Below are 16,715 nucleotides of genomic sequence, written 5' to 3' on the forward strand. Positions count from 1 at the left end.
CGCGGCGCCATCTTGGCGGGGGCGGAGCGGGGCCCGGCCCGCCCCGTGCGCTGCCTGCCGGGGCCGCCCCGGCCCCGCCGCACTCGCCGCTGCCGACGGAGCGGAGCGGAGCTGCAGCCCCAGCGCCATTGCCGCCCTCAGCCCGCTATGGCAGGTGAGTCCCGTCCTCCTCCTTCCTCCCGTCCGCCGACACGCCGCGGCTCGCTCGCCCGCCCGCCCGCCCGCCGCAAGGAGCCTCGCCGGTGCCTCCCCCGTGGCGCGGTGCCACCCAGCCCGCCGCGGCCGTGGCTCTCGCCGCCCGCCCGCTGTCACCTACCATCCCGGCCCCACGCTGCCGCCCGAGAGCCGCCCTCCATCCCTCAGACAGCCGAGGCTCGCCCCTTCCTCCTGCCGGGGAGGTGGGCTGGGGCTCGCAGGCAGCCTCCACCATGTTGCCCGGCCGCGGTTCACCTTGGCCGCGCCGCTGCCGCCCCTCCTGCGCCCTCCGCACTTCTCCTCCTCCTCCTCTCCCTTTTATTTCATCTTTCTATTTTAAACCCTTCCACCTTCTCCCTGCCGCCGTCAGCTGGGCTGGGCATCGTCTCCAACCCGTGCTGGCCAGAGGGGAAGGGACACTTAACCCCGAGGCATGGCCTGGGGCAGCCGCGGCAGAAGGGGATGCCAGAGGTGGGCACCTGCGGCGGGGATCACCTGCGAGGCGGAGGCGACCGCGGCTGCCAGGGATCCTCTTTCCTCTGTTCCACTGAGATCCTCTGGCTTCTTTAATCATTTCCAACACCCCCCTCCCCCCCCCCCCCCCCCACACACACACCCTCTTCTTAATCTCAAACAAAATGGGTGGCAGAGTCGCAAGCTTGCAGATGGGATGGAGAAATGCAGGTTAATTCTCCCCCTGGCCCCCGAGGGGTGGCCTCGCTTTCTTCTCTGATCCCGTTCTCGTGATAAGCTTTGAGGGTTTGGGTTGGTTTTTGTTAAGGTTGGGGTTTTTTTCCCCCCCCCCCTTTTTTTTTTGAATTTTTTTTTTGCCCTTTTATTTCTTATTTTTTAAATATTTGCTTCTTTTGGGTGCGGATCGAGGCCGTAAATAATCCTGGGTTCTGCTTTTGCCGTCGCTGTCGTTCTTTTGTTTTAAGGTATATTTCTTGGGTAGGGAGAAGTGATGGAGGTAGGAAAGGAAAATGCCTGAACAAAGCTTGATGAAAGCCTTCGATTAAGGTTTCCTTACTTAAGGGATGATGACCTACATCTTGCCTTTTTGGTAATGGCTTTTTGCCTTTCCCTCCCCCCACTAAAAGATGAGGATGCAGGCAGAGCCTTTGGACAGTTTCGTCCTTGCTCTTGCATTTTGGAACCGTCCCCAGCTGGTGTTCTGTAGACTGGGAAGATAAAGTCCTTGCAGAGTTTGTGGTCCCATGTGGCATGGCCCTTAGCCCTGCCAGGTAAATGCTGGCCCCAAAAAGGAAGCCGCAGGCAGAGCCAGGAGAAGATTGTGGCAGGAAAGGGAAGCCTCCAAGTGTACTTAAGACAAGGTAAAGACCTCACGTGTTAATGTTTTCCATCTTAACATGTGCCCAATGCAGGTGGTTCTCCTCCTGGGAGTTCGTGGCCAGGTAAATGCTGGGCTGCTGGACTTGACCAGCTGAAATAAACCTACCAAATGCTCTGTTTTCGGGGGCAGCTTAACATCTCCGTGTATCCTCACTGCAGCACGGCGTTGCTATGCTGGAGCAAGCTTTAAATTACCCAGTTTAAGCTTAAGAGAAAACCAGACTGATTTGGGTAGTGGTTTTACTGTGAGCTGGAGTTGGATGCAGGCTGCGAGGCGTAGTGAAGCAGCAGCACAAATGGTGGAGCTGATGTGCTGCACATGGCCAGAGCTGGACTTGATCTGCACACCTTCATCTGCCGAGTGGTTTCACTACAGATAAGGGTTTATTGCAACAAGTAGCTCGGGTTGGTAAACTGGAGAATAAGCCTCGAGATATGTAGAGCAATTGGATTAGTAGTTGATGAGCCCTTACCAACCCTCCTCCTGGCCTTGAGTCGTGATCCAGATAGCTTCAAATTAGAGCAGCATTAACATGGAGATGCAGCAGGAGAAATTCAACCTTGGGCTAGCAATGAGGTTAAACCAGCCTGGAGATTTTTATCAGGGATTTAAACAAGCTTTTGGCTTTGGTGAAGATGCAAATAGGAGCTGAAAACTTGTCAGAGCCCTGGGGATAAGGGAAGGAGTTAAGACTGCGATTCTCAAGGGCAGGCTGTGCTCCTGCTGCTCCTTAACAGGCCACGTTCATCTGGCTTAAAACCCACCCCAATCTGCCACTTGTCTTTAAGCTCTGCTCTTAGCCTGGGCCGTGGTGACTGCTTTCTCCCAGCACCTGCCTCTTGTGTCGAGTAGATGGAAGGAGCTGGATGGAAATGAGGTTCTCTGCCTAACCCTTTTGCTTGTTCTGCATCCTCACTACTTTCCTCCATCAGAAGGAAAAGCAGCTTCTGGAACAGCAGGAAGGTTTGGGCTGCAGGTTGATGAATGCTTCCTCTGGTGACATCACCAGCCTGAGCAGCCCCCATCCATCATGGGCTGCACTCAGCCAGCCCTGCAGTGACCCCAGGGTGGTGCTGGCACTCCTGTGTGGATGGTTGGCTGTTCAGTCACTCGGGTCAGGAAGCTTTTTGGGATTAGCCCACAAAAGCTTTGCTTTTCTGTTGGAGCTGAATCTATTTGGAGGATGTTTACCTGCTCCTTACACTCCCTGAGCCACAGGGCAGAGCTGGGTGTCCATCCCTGGAGCTGTCTTAAGTGTTGCATGTGTGAGGGTTGTTCTTAAATCACAAAATCACACAAGTTTAGAGCTTGCACCTCCAGAGATCATCAAGTCCAACCTAAGGCTGCTAATAGGAGACTTTTCTTTTTCTGTAGTTAATGCTAACAGGGAGCTGAATTCCAATGGAGAAAGAGAAGTTGTCTGGGGGCACTGTTCTTTAGGGGGAGCTTAGGATAATGGCAATGTTGGAGGCTTTATTGGTTTGGGGGTTTTCTCCCTTCAGAAAACTTCATTTCTCCCACTTCTGTTTAGAATCACAGAATGGCTTAGGTTGGAAGGGACCTTGGAGATAGCTACTCCAACCTCCCCTCCGTGGGCAGGGGATCAGACTGTAGAGCATGCTGCATTTCTGTTCACTTAGCACCTCAAAGGTCTTTACATTAAAGCAAGTTTCTTTCTTTGATTCTGGTAATGTGTTTATTTTTTGTCTTCCTGCTCTAGCCAGGTCTGTCAACTTCCTCAACAAATGGACTTTCTTATTGTGCCGTGAAGTGGCTTTCACATGAGGCAGCAGTGCCCAGGTGGCCAGGAAAGTTAATGACATCCTGGGCTGGCTCAGGAGCAGTGTGGCCAGCAGGACAAGGGAGGTTATTCTTCCCCTGCACTTATCACTGCTCAGGCCACACCTTGAGTGCTGTGTCCGGTTCTGGGCCCCTCAATTCAAGAGAGATGTTGAGGTGCTGGAAGATGTCCAGAGATGGGCAGCAAGGCTGGGGAGGGGCCTGGAGCACAGCCCTGTGAGGAGAGGCTGAGGGAGCTGGGGGGGTGCAGCCTGCAGCAGAGGAGGCTCAGGGCAGAGCTGATTGCTGCCTGCAGCTGCCTGCAGGGAGGCTGTAGCCAGGTGGGGTTGGGCTCTGCTGCCAGGCAGGCAGCAACAGAACAAGGGGCCAGAGGCTGAAGCTGTGGCAGGGCAGGTTGAGGCTGGCTGTGAGGAGGAAGTTGTTGTCAGAGAGAGTGATTGGCATTGGAATGGGCTGCCCAGGGAGGTGGTGGAGTGCCCATGGCTGGAGGTGTTGAAGCCAAGCCTGGCTGGGGCACTTAGTGCCATGGTCTGGTTGGTTGGGCAGGGCTGGGTGCTAGGTTGGGCTGGCTGAGCTTGGAGCTCTCTTCCAACCTGGCTGATTCTATGTTGTGCTCTTTAGGTTGAATGGAGGGAATTGAAAACTAAATGAGTGAAACTTCACCCATCTTCAGTAGAGATTCCTCCAGAAGTGGCTGTTAAACTGCTCTAACGACCCAGCCTGAACTGCAGCAGTTAACCTCTTGTGATCCTTGTGTGTACAGGGGGAAGTCAGCTGGCAGGGCCCTGAGCTGTTCCAGTTCATAGCAGATTACAAACCAGTGGCCCATGCAAGGTGATACTGGAAAGATCTCCTGCTGTAACTGTTCCTGGCACTGTGCTTTGTTGAACCACATAAGGAAGCTGAAGCCTGAAAAGATTCGGTGGGGCCATTCCTTCAGGAGATACATTTTGTTGTCAGACACTGCCCTGTGCATTTATCCTTACAAGAGAAGATGCAGATGGCTGCACAAAATGGTTCTGCTGTCCATGGAAGGTGATGGTTCGTGAAGGGGCTTGAAAGATCAGAGGTTGTGATGCTGAGGGATGTGGTTTAGTGGTGACCTGGCAGTGCTGGGTTAATGGTTGGACTTGATCTTGGCATCATGGAATTACAGACTGTCAGGGAATGGAAGGCACCTCCAGAGATCATAGAATGGTTTAAGTTAGAGCAGGAGCACTGAGGAACAAATCCAGATGGCTCTCAAAAGTCTCCAGAGAAGGAGACTCCACAACCTCTCTGGGCAGCCTGCTCCAAGCCTCCTGCACCCTCACCCCAAGGAAATTTCTCCTTATGTTGAGGTGGAACCTCTTGGGTTGTATCTTGTGTCTGATTCTTGTCCTGTTGCTGAGCACCACCAAAAAGAAGGGCCTGACCCCTTCATCCTGACACCCACCCCTCAGGCATTTATAGATACTGATCAGGTCCCCTCTCAGCCTTCTCCTGAGTGCAGTTTGTATCTCCCTTAAAGGTATTTTTCCAACCTAAACAATCCCTTCTATTGCTGGAAAAAAAACTTTACAGGGTCAAACGTTGTCATTTGTGAAGCCTTAGTGCTCATGAAACCATCTGACAGCAGCTGCAGTGTGTTTTATGTCACTTCAACTCTGTGAAGCTTGAGGAGGGCAGAGTGGAGATGAGGAAGAAGTTGTTGAGAGTGAGGGTGGGGAGACACTGGCACAGGTTGAGGGTGGGGAGACACTGGCACAGGTTGCCCAGGGAGGTTGTGGAGCACAGAATCTGTGCTCCACAACCTCCCTGGAGGTGTTCAAGACCAGGCTGGATGAGACCTTGAGCAACCTGTGCTGGTGGGAGGTGTCCCTGCCCATGGCAGGGGAGTTGGAACTGGATCATCTTCAAGGTCCCTTCCAACTCAGCCCACTCTGGGATTGCAGTGCTCTGGATGCTGCTGGTGCCTGCCTGGTGTCAGCCACGGGAAGGAAATGTTAGAGATGTTTGCCTGCTGCAGCCTGCCCTCTCACATCTTTCCTGAGCACTCTTCTCCTGCACAGGAGGAGACATCTGAAGGGTTTTCTTTCATTCCTTTCCCTCCCCCCTTCCCGTATTGTCTCATCTTGAAGCACACAGCTCAGCGCTGCTGCTCTGTTGTGCTTTTCAAGGCAGAAGTGTCTCTATCTTCTTAGCTCTGTTCAAGGTCGCAGGGAGCAGCTGATTAAAGCAGGCCTGTGGCTGGATGTCAGGACTTTCACTTTTTATTTAGAGGCTTGGAATGGGAACTAAAGTGCTCACTGCAGTGTTGGCAACCTCTGTCTTTGTGTGTCTGAGTCAAATGAAAGTGTCCCACGGCATTTCGCAGCTCTCGATGGGCAGTGCTGGGGTGAGGTTTGGATTTCAGTGGAGCCTTTGAATTGCTGTGGCAGGAAAAAGATACCAGAACCTCTTCCATTTTTTCCCTTTGCATGGAGAATCCCAGCAGGGTGGAGCTTGGAAAGGACAATCATCAGTCCAAACCTCCTGTCTCAGCAGGGTCATCCTCAGCAGCTTGTCCAGGAAGATCTGGAATCGTAGAATCACAGAATGTCAGGGGCTGGAAGGGACCTCCAAAGCTCATCCAGTCCAACCCCCCTGCCAGAGCAGGATCTCCTAGACCAGATCACCCAGGAACACATCCAGGCAAGGTTTGAATATCTCCAGAGGAGACTCCACAACCCTCCTGGGCAGCCTATTCCAGTGTTCTGGCACCCTGACAGGGAAAAAAGTCCTCCTCATGTTTAAATGAATCTTCCTATGCCTCAACTTTCACCATTGCCTCTTGGCCTGGCACTGGGCATCACCCAGCAGAGCCTGGCTGCAGCCTCCTGGCACTCACCTGCACATATTGATAACCATTGATGAGGTCACCTCTCAGTCTCCTCCTCTCCAAGCAGCACAGCCCCAGCTCCCCCAGGCTCTCCTCCTAACAGAGCTGTTCCATTCCCTTCAGCATCTTTGTGGCTCTGTGCTGGACTCTCTCCAGCAGTTCTGTGTCTCTCTTGAACTGGGGGACCCAGAACTGGATGCAGTACTCCAGATGCAGCCTCAGCAGGGTAGAGTAGAGGGGCAGGAGAACCTCTCTCGACCTACTAACCACAGTCCTTCTAATCCACCCCAGAATGGCATTGCCCCTCCTGGCCACAAGAGCATGGTTTGAGTCGGAAGGGACCTTAAAGCTCATCCAGTTCCAACCCCCTGCCATGGGCAGGGACACCTCCCACCAGTCCAGGTTGCTCAAAGCTACATCCAACCTGGCCTTGAACATCTTCAGGGGGAAAGGACATCCACAACCTCCCACTTCACTGCAACCTCTTTTCAGGTCTCCTCTCAGCCTTCTCCAGGCTCCACACCCCCAGGTCTCTCAACTGCTTCTCCCCAGTCCTTTTCTCCAGACCTTTCACCACTTCTTCTGGACCTGCTCCAGCTCCTTATTGGAGTAAGGAACCCAAAGCTCACCCCAGGATTCAAGGTGTGTCCTCACCAGTGCCCAACCCAGGAGGACAGTGACTTCCTTACTCCTGCTGGTCACACCATTGCTGCTGCAAGTTGCTGGTGGCCTTCTTGGCCACCTGGGCACATTGCTGTCCAAATACACATTGCTAAGGAAGCAGATGGTGGCTGCTGGCCCTGGCAACGCTTTCACCCGAGCCTTCCTGAACACCCAGCACAAGAGATGAAGCTGCCAGGCTGTTTAAACACAAGCCTGTCTCTATAAACACTTCCAGGCTTCTTGTGAAATTAATAAATTAGTAATTGGTTGGCTTTAGGTGTGGGAATCCAGCACAGGGCTGCCTGCAGTTGTTTGGTGCGTGGTCAGAGAGGGAGCAGTGCTGCTTGTGCTTAAAAATCATTACTGGCAATAATGACTTAATTTTTTCCCCATGCCTGTGGGGAAACCACGAGGTGCTTGGTGACCAAAGCTCGTGGGACAAACAGTTGGTCAACAGCTCTCACTAATAAAGCCTCTATTATTGCTAAGGGAATTAATAACAGCTTCTCTTGCTGGGCTGTGCTGCTGAGAGTCAGGGAATCCTTCTGGGTGGCAAAGACTTTCATGACTGAATCCAACCATTCTCTGACTCTGCCAAGGCTGAGGCTAAACCACGGCACTCAGCACCACAGCTCTGCAGCTTTGAAACTCCACCAGGGATGGGGGATTCAACCACCTCCCTGGGCAGTCTGTGCCAGGCATTGACAGCCCTGCCAGTGGAGAAGTTTCTTCTAATGCCCACTCTAAACTTGTGCCACCCAAGGCCAGGGGAGGTTTACGTTTGTTATTACAAGATACTTGATTGGATTTGTACATTCATAGAGTGGTTTGGGTTGGAAGAGACCTTAAGGATCATGAAGTTCCATTCCTCTGCCATGGGCAGGGAGACCTCCCACCAGCAAAGGTTGCTTAATGCCTCATCCAACCTGGCCTTGAACACCTCCAGGGAGGTTGTGGAGCACAGAATCACCCAATGTGATCTTCGATCACATTGGGTGATTCTGTGCTCCACAACCTCCCTAGGCAACCTGTGTCAGTGTCTCACCACCCTCAACCTGCACCAGTGTCTCCTCACCCTCACTCAACGATTTCATCCTCCTCTCCACTTTCCATCTCCCCTTTCCCAGCTCAAAGCCACTGTCCCTCATCCTATCACTCTCAGCCCTTAGTCAAAAGTCCCTCCTCAACTCTCTGATTCCCCATCAGGTACTGGAAGGCTGCTTTAAGGTCTCCTTGGAGCCTCCTCTTCTCCAGGCTGAACATCCTCAACTCTCAGGACCTCATTGGACCCAAATGATCTTAGAGATCTTTTTCCAACCAAAACAATTCCCTGATTGTAAGTGAGGCTACTGTGGGAGCACAGCAAAGGCTGTCTGCACAGCAGCAGCACACCAACACTCACTCCAGCTCTTCTCCCCCCCGTGCCTGGGAGCCTTGAAATGTTTCCTCTGCATGTGGCTATAAATTTGCTGATAATTCCCAGGAAAGACTTCTTGCAATCATCTGGAAGCAGTGGAAGGTCAGCAGGCAAGCAGGGCAGGAGTCTCCCAACTGGATAATTAAAGGGAAAATTAAAAAGTGTGCTAAGTTGGAGATTGACTCGTGGCCATGCTTTGAAGATTAAAAAGGCTTTTTTGATTTCAGAGGAAGGAGGTTGGGACTGGGAGGAGGAGGAGGAGGAGGAGTGTGGCTGCTGGAGCGGTTGGGCAGTGCTGGGAAGCTGCGTTTGCTGCCTGCTGAAGTGTGAGTGAGGTACTGGGGTCAGGGAGCAGCTCTCTGGCTCTGCTCTTCTTTCCCCCCTTAGCTGAAAAGAGAGTTTGCAACCTGGCTGCATGGTGCAGGTGGAGTCTGAGGTGGCTGAGCTGCGCGGGGGGGGGGGGGGGGGGGGGGCTCCAGGGTGGCCAAGTGCGTGGGGCTCCAAGGCGGCCAAGTGCGTGGGGCTCCAAGGTGGCAGAGCTGAGTGTGGGGCTCCAAGGCGGTGGAGCTGTGTGTGGGGCTCCAAGGTGGCAGAGCTGTGCGTGGGGCTCCAAGGTGGCGGAGCTGTGCGTGGGGCTCCAAGGTGGCGGAGCTGTGCGTGGGGCTCCAAGGTGGCGGAGCTGTGCGTGGGGCTCCAAGGTGGCAGAGCCGTGCGTGGGGCTCCAAGGTGGCGGAGCTGTGCGTGGGGCTCCAAGGTGGCCAAGTGCGTGGGGCTCCAAGGTGGCGGAGCTGTGCGTGGGGCTCCAAGGCGGCGGAGCTGTGCGTGGGGCTCCAAGGTGGCAGAGCTGTGCGTGGGGCTCCAAGGTGGCAGAGCTGTGCGTGGGGCTCCAAGGTGGCCAAGTGTGTGGGGCTCCAAGGTGGCAGAGCTGTGAGTGGGGCTCCAAGGTGGCCAAGTGTGTGGGGCTCCAAGGTGGCAGAGCTGTGCGTGGGGCTCCAAGGCAGCCAAGTGCATAGGGCTCCAAGGTGGCGGAGCTGAGTGTGGGGCTCCAAGGCGGCGGAGCTGAGTGTGGGGCCCCAAAGCGGCTGAGCTGCGCATGGGGCTCCAAGGTGGCCAAGCTGTGCGGGAGACTCCGAGGCGGCCAAGCTGAGCGTGGGGCTCCAAGGTGGCTGAGCTGCGCATGGGGCTCCAAGGCTGCGCATAAGGCTCCAAAGTGGCTGAGCTGTGCGTGGGGCTCTAAGGCTACCAAGCATGGCTTTGACAGCAACATGTTTTGCCTTTAGGAAATGAAAATAACACCTTCAGCTGAAAACCTTCCCCGTTCTTTGCACACCCTGGAGCAAGAGCAGTCTGGTGGTGCTCTCTGTACAGAAACTCTTTGCAGCCATGAAAATAGAACCGCAGAATGGTTGGAAAAGCTCTCAAAGATCCTCCAGTCCAGCATCAGCCCAACACCACCATGGCCCCAAGTGCCATGGCCAAAGGTTTCTTGAGCACCTCCAGGGATGGGGACTCCACCACCTCTCTGGGCAGCCTGTGCCAATCCCTGACCACTCCTGCAGCGAGGGAATTTTGTCTAACGTTCAACCTAAACCTCCCTCGCTGCAACTTTAGGCTGTCTCCTCCTGTCCCACCACTTGGCACTAGGGAGAAGAGAGCCCTCTCTTCTCTGTGAGGCCAGGCTGAGAGTTGGACTGGTTCATGCTGGAGAAGAGAAGGATCTGGGAGACCTTAGAGCTGCCTTCCAGGGCTTGAAGGGGGCTCCAGGAGAGGAGCTATGTACAGAGGCCTGGAGTGACAGGTGAGGGGCAATGGCTTCAGACTGAAAGAAACTGGATCAAGATAAGGCATTAGGAAGAAACTCTTCCCCCCTGAGAGTGGTGAGGCACAGGAACAGGCTGCCCAGAGAAGCTGTGGAGGCTCCGAGCCTGGCAGTGTTCAAAACTAGGTTGGTTGTGGCCTTGAGCAACTTGGTGTGGTAGGAGGGAACTAAATGATCTTCAAGGTCCATTCCAACCCAGCCTATTCTGTGATGTTGCAGTATCTGAAGGTTCAAAGGCAGGATTGCATTGCCAGGTGGCACTGGGTCCTGTTATTGTTGGTTATAATCAGAGCTGTGGTGCTGAAGGCCATGGCTTGGCACCAGACAAGGGCCGAGTGGAGGAGGAAGCTTCTCAGCCTCGCATTGTGATGGAGATGAAAGGCTGGGAGCAGGGCTGGGGTTGTGCTTGCACAGAAACTCCTCAGCCTCGCATTGCAATGGAGATGCAGGGCTGGGAGCAGGGCTGGGGTTGTGCTTGCACAGAAACTCCTCAGCCTCGCATTGCAGTGGAGATGCAGGGCTGGGAGCAGGGCTGGGGTTGTGCTTGCACAGAAACTTCTCAGCCTCGCATTGCAATGGAGATGCAGGGCTGGGGTTGTGCTTGCACAGAAACTCCTCAGCCTCGCATTGCAGTGGAGATGCAGGGCTGGGAGCAGGGCTGGGGTTGTGCTTGCACAGAAACTCCTCAGCCTCGCATTGCAATGGAGATGCAGGGCTGGGGTTGTGCTTGCACAGAAACTTCTCAGCCTCGCATTGCAGTGGAGATGCAGGGCTGGGAGCAGGGCTGGGGTTGTGCTTGCACAGAAACTTCTCAGCCTCGCATTGCAATGGAGATGAAGGGCTGGGACCAGGGCTGCTTGCACACAGCGTCCCCATCAGCAGAGGTCATTGCCTGTTTGCCTGTGTTCTGGGTGGGTGCTGCACCCAGCGTGCTCCGTGCCCTGCTCGCTGCCGGGATGCGCGAACAAGCAGATGCCCGCGGCTGAGCTGCTGCTTGCTGCTGGCAGCTTTCAGCTCCTGACAACTGGGCGAGCTTGGGGCGATGACAAACTCGGTTGCTTGCGTCAGGCCGGAGCGGGGGGAGCTAGATGGCGCCAGCCGCCTGCTGCTGCCTCTTGGCTGAGGTGAGCTCAGGCCTCTGCCCTGCAGCTCTGTGCCCCTGCCCGGCTCTCTGCCCCTGCCCGGCTCTCTGCCCTGCAGCTCTGTGCCCCTGCCCGGCTCTGTGCCCCTGCCCGGCTCTCTGCCCTGCAGCTCTGTGCCCCTGCCCGGCTCTCTGCCCCTGCCCGGCTCTCTGCCCTGCAGCTCTGTGCCCCTGCCCGGCTCTCTGCCCTGCAGCTCTCTGCCCCTGCCCGTCTCTCCGCCCTGCAGCTCTCTGCCCCTGCCCGGCTCTCTGCCCTGCAGCTCTCTGCTCCTGCCCAGCTCTGTGCCCCTGCAGCTCTGTGCCCCTGCCCGGTTCTCTGCCGTGCAGCTCTCTGCCCTGCAGCTCTCTGCCCCTGCCCGGCTCTGTGCCCCTGCAGCTCTGTGCCCCTGCCCGGCTCTCTGCTCCTGCCCAGCTCTCCGTTTGCGCCCCAGGTGCAGAGGCTCAGGCTGCACACGTGGGCGGCATGGGGCAGCTCGGTGCTGCCTTCTGGGGGCTGGTTTTATTGTCCCAGGGCACTGGCACAGGCTCCCCAGAGAGGTTCTGAAGTCTTCCTGCTCTGGAGACTTTCAGGGCTCTGTCTGGATGTGTTGCTGTGTGACCTGAGCTATGGTCCTGCTCTGGCAGGGAGGGTTGCACTCGATGATCTCTTTGGGCTCCCAGGGCTGCGTTTGCAGCCAGCTTCTCACAAGCCTTTGCTCACAACAAAACATAGTCTTGGATGGCTTTTGCTTGCCATAGAGCAGCTACTGCTGGAGTCACAGAAGAGCAGAGTGCTCTGCTCATTTGCTCCCTGGGATAGGACAAGGAGCAAAGGATGGAAGCTGCAGCACAGGAGGTTGCAGCTCAGCACAAGAGGGGACTCGAAGGGTCCCAGAGCACTGGCACAGGCTGCCCAGAGAGGTTGTGGAGTCTCCATTCTCTGGAGCCTTTCCAGGCCTGCCTGGATGTGTTCCTGTGTGCCCTGAGCTAGATTGCATGGTGCTGCTCTGGCATGGGGGTTGATCTCTTTGGGTCCCTTCCAACCCCTGACATGCTGTGATCACCTGCAGGGTGAGTTGGAGAGGGGGTGGGGGGATGGTAGCAAGCACATGAGCTACTGGGAGAGGCAATTGCTTCCCCTGCGGGGTGAGGATGGGGCAGCAGCTTGAGGGCAAGTGATGACCTGAGACAGGGCTATGAATTGATGTGGAGAGGTGCAAGGGAGCCTTCAGAGTGCCATCGTCCTGCAGAGGCAGAGCAGGGGAAGAGAAGATTAATGCAGGGGGTCTCTACCTTCATAGAGCCACAGAATGATTTGATGTGGAAAGGATCTTGTAGATCACCCAGTTCCAACCCCTTGCCGTGAGCAGGGACACCTCCCACTAGCCCAAGTTGCTTTAAGGCTTCCTCCAGCCTGGGTTTGAACACCTCCAGGTAAGGGCTTTGAGCTAGAAGAGGGGAGAGTTAGAGTGGAGATGAGGAAGAGGTTGTTGAGAGTGAGGGTGGGGAGAGACTGGCACAGGTTGAGGATGGGGAGAGACTGGCACAGGTTGAGAGTGGGGAGACACTGGCACAGGTTGAGGATGGGGAGACACTGGCACAGGTTGAGGATGGGGAGACACTGGCACAGGTTGAGGATGGGGAGAGACTGGCAGAGGTTGAGGATGGGGAGACACTGGCAGAGGTTGAGGGTGGGGAGACACTGGCACAGGTTGAGGATGGGGAGAGACTGGCAGAGGTTGAGGATGGGGAGAGACTGGCAGAGGTTGAGGATGGGGAGAGACTGGCAGAGGTTGAGGATGGGGAGAGACTGGCAGAGGTTGAGGATGGGGAGACACTGGCAGAGGTTGAGACTGGGGAGACACTGGCACAGGTTGAGGATGGGGAGACACTGGCACAGGTTGCCCAGGGAGGTTGTGGAGCACAGAATCACCCAATGTGATCTTCGATCACATTGGGTGATTCTGTGCTCCACAACCTCCCTGGAGGTGCTCAAAACCAGGCTGGATGAGACCTTGAGCAACCTGTGCTGGTGGGAAGTGTCCCTTCCCATGGCAGGGGGGGTTGGAACTGGATCATCTCCAAGCTCCCTTTCCATGCCACGCTTCTATTTCAATTCCTGGGAAGCCTGAGGGTTGCTAAACCTTAATGGAACAGAGCTTGGAGACCTGGGACCTCTTGAGAGAAGCAGCTCCGTTGCTCCTTGAGCTTATTTCCATGCCAAGTTGCACAATGAGGTCTTAGGGAAGTCCAAACTTGGGGGGGGGGGAGGACAAAATCCTGACGCCGATGACATCCGCTGGAGCCAGGCGTGTAAATATTTATGCCTCTCGAACTTGGGGGGGGGGAGGTTGGCTCCCTCTAAGAGGTTACGTAAAGCCCTCGAACCTGGCCGTGTGCTCACTCCGCCGTTACTCACAGCCTGCCTTTGCTTGCTCGGGGCAGCCCCGGCACAGCCCTCCCCGCCGCTGCCGTTGGCGGCCGTGCGGTGCCTTCCCCCCCGCTCCCCTCCCCGGCCGCCGTTGTGTAAGGCGCAGGGGTGGGGATTGGGCACACTGCGGTTATACAATGTCGGCAGCCCCCAGCGCCTTATAAAAATCCTCCTTCACCATGTCTGCATCCTTTCAGGCTGCGGCTTGCAAGGCCAACTGCTGCTCTGAGCTGAGGCTGGAAGGAGGAGGGAAGGCGGTGGAGGAGTTGGCTGAGAGCACCTCTGGATGCTGGGGCAGGTTTCTGGAGGTAAGAGCTGCCTGGAATTCAGATGTTAATGCTGCCTGACTGCGGGCATTAGCAAGTGGCTTAAACCTGGCAGCCTCCAGCCTTGGATAGCTAAGTTTCAATATCCTAAAAGGTTTGATGGCTTAATTTTGTGTTCAAAAGTGGATGTCCTCATGAAGAACCACTCCAGTAAGGGATCCTGAGGGTCTTTTCCAGCCTGAATGCTTCTGTGATTCTGTGAAAGTGTCTCCTGTCTGTCCTCCTCTACCTGTAAACTTTGGCTTCCTTGGAAATGTTTAAAGGGGGAGTGCTTGAGCTCCTTCCTGCCCCAAATGCAGCCTCTGGATGAGGCACTTAGTGTCATGGTTTAGTGCATTAGAAGGGTTGGGTGATAGGTTCAACTCATTGATCCTAGAGGTCTCTTCCAACCTGATTGATTCAGGGATCTCAGTGAGGTTTGGAAAGCTTCTTGAATTCCAAATTAAGTGGAAATACTTCAAGATGAGCCTCATGGATCCACTCAGTGTAAACTGCTCCAAGTGTGTCATCACTTACTGGGTTTGTATGGTTTTGTACTGGGGTCTGTGCTGGTTTTGGTAGGGGTCTGTGCTGGTTTTGTGCTGGTTTTGGTAGGAGTCTGTGCTGGTTTTGTGCTGGTTTTGGTAGGGGTCTGTGCTGGTTTTGTGCTGATTTTGGTAGGGGTCTGTGCTGGTTTTGATAGGGGTCTGTGCTGGTTTTGGTAGGGGTCTGTGCTGGTTTTGATAGGGTTCTGTGCTGGTTTTGGTAGTGGTCTGTGCTGATTCTGTGCTGGTTTGGTAGGGGTCTGTGCTGGTTTTGTATTGGAGTTTGTGCTGACTTTGTATTGCTTAACTGGACTAAATGGTTCTCTTTCAGCAGGGAGCAGGTATCACTTTCAGGAGTAGGTGTAGGAATCCCTAAGCCTTTGGAAAGGAGCTTCGTATTCAGAGCTGAAGCAGTTGGCACATTCCCCTGCTTTGCTTAATAAACGAATTTTTTCCTAGCTGAGGCTCTTAACTTCACCTTCATTTTAAGGTGATTAAGGTCTTGAGGGCAGGGGGGAAATGTAGCTTTTATCTAAGTGCCAAAGAAAAGTACAAAGAAAGCAAGGGAGAGCAGCAGTGTGCTCAGGTTGCTTGTGGAGTGCTGGGAGGGAGATTCATGAAGGGTCTGTTAACATCCAGAGTGACAGGGAGGGAGCTGAGTGCTTGGGGTATTCCTGGAGGCTGCAAGGGCTGGCTCCTGGTAGAAACCAAGGTAAGAGCCCCTGTGGCCAAGAGGGCCAGTGGGATCCTGGCCTGCATCAAGAAAAGTGCAGCCACCAGAGCTAGAAAGGTTCTTCTCTCCCTCTACTCTGCCCTGGTGAGACCACAGCTGCAATTCTGTGTCCCCAGTTGAAGAGAGACAAGGATCTGCTGGAGAGTGTCCAGTGGAGGCTGTGAGGATGATGAAGGGGCTGGAACATCTCTGCTGTGGAGAAAGGCTGATAGCCCTGGGGCTGGTTAGTGTGGAGAAAGGAAGGCTGAGAGGGGACCTGATCAGTGGCTATACATATCTGATAAAGGTGCCAGGCTCTGTTTGGTGGTGCCCAGTGGCAGGACAAGGAATAATGGGCACAAGCTGGAACCCAGGAGCTTCCACCTCAACATGAGGAGAAACTTCTTCAGTGTGAGGGTGCTGGAGCCCTGGCTGCCCAGAGAGGCTGAGGAGTCACAGCTCACATTGGAGTGGAGCCAAGCATGCATATGAGAGTGTGTCAACCCCTCTGCCCATGCCACCAAAGACATTAAATCTGACCAGGACAGGTCGTGCTGAAGTGGCTTATGTCAAACCCATCCTCAGTCAAGCTGTTCCTTGCTCAGCCTTCACCCCATCCCTTTCTTTTTGTTGTTCCCATAGGCACCAGCTTTGCCCAGGTTCTGTGCAGGGTGTGCATACCACACACAGCAGATCCCATCCACAGGAAGGACATATGGTGTAGGAGGGACATGGAATTGTTGGAGAGGGTTCAGAGGAGGCCACAAAGATGATCAGAGTGCTGGAGAACCTCTTCTGTGAGGACAGGCTGGGAGAGTTGGGGATGTTCAGCCTGGAGAAGAGAAGGCTCCAGGGAGACCTTAGAGCAGCCTTCCAGTACCTAAAAGGGCTTCAAGGCAACTGGGGAGGGACTTGTGACAAGGTCTGGGATTGCCAGGATGAGGGTGATGGCTTCCAGCTGGATTGAGACTGGACATTGGGAAGAAATTCTTCCCCAGGAGGGTGGTGAGGCACTGCCTGCACCAGGTTGCCTAGGGAAGCTTTGGGGGTTCTAAGCATGGTAACATTCAAGGCCAGGCTGGATGAAGCCTTGAGCAGCCTGGTCCTATGGAAGTGTCCCTGTCCATGGCAGGGGGATTGGAAGTGAATGACCTTTAAGTCATACCCCCCTCAGTCTTTCTGTCCTTCCTGGCAATGCTCCCACCTCAGGTGGTTTTGTTTAGAATTGAAGCCCAAAGAAGTTTCTTTTCTCTTCAATAATTGGAGTAACCAAATGTAGGTTTTGAAAGCTGTGAGCTGCTTTGTTCCCCAGCTCATTCAGCTGCCTTTAGGTCCCCTTCTCAACTAACTCATTCAGCCAGGAGGTTAATGAGCTTTAGCTAATGTGCTTTCCATCAGGGCAAGGTTTGAGCTGGGCAGGACTCCCCAGCATGGCTCTGTGCAGACATGCCCCAACCTTGGTCAGTCGTTAAGGAGCTGTTCTGGATGGCACTC

At 54.7% G+C, this 16,715-nt stretch overlaps 1 protein-coding gene across 4 annotated transcripts in view; it reads left to right on the top strand.

Annotated features, from left to right (window-relative positions):
• SLC23A2 (solute carrier family 23 member 2) overlaps positions 1–16,715 on the top strand; it is a 60,814-nt gene that overhangs the window by 550 nt on the left and 43,549 nt on the right. The window contains exons 1-2 of one of the 4 annotated variants that reach the window (XM_064175719.1): positions 67–154; positions 13,857–13,967. The gene's annotated coding sequence lies outside the window, so the exon portion shown is untranslated. Of the gene's footprint in view, positions 1–63; positions 155–13,856; positions 13,968–16,715 lie in introns of those variants that run through there. The other 3 variants (XM_064175720.1, XM_064175721.1, XM_064175722.1) reach the window with 3 other exon arrangements.

Source organism: Pogoniulus pusillus, chromosome 42, assembly GCF_015220805.1.
Source record: "Pogoniulus pusillus isolate bPogPus1 chromosome 42, bPogPus1.pri, whole genome shotgun sequence".
Classification (NCBI taxonomy): domain Eukaryota; kingdom Metazoa; phylum Chordata; class Aves; order Piciformes; family Lybiidae; genus Pogoniulus; species Pogoniulus pusillus.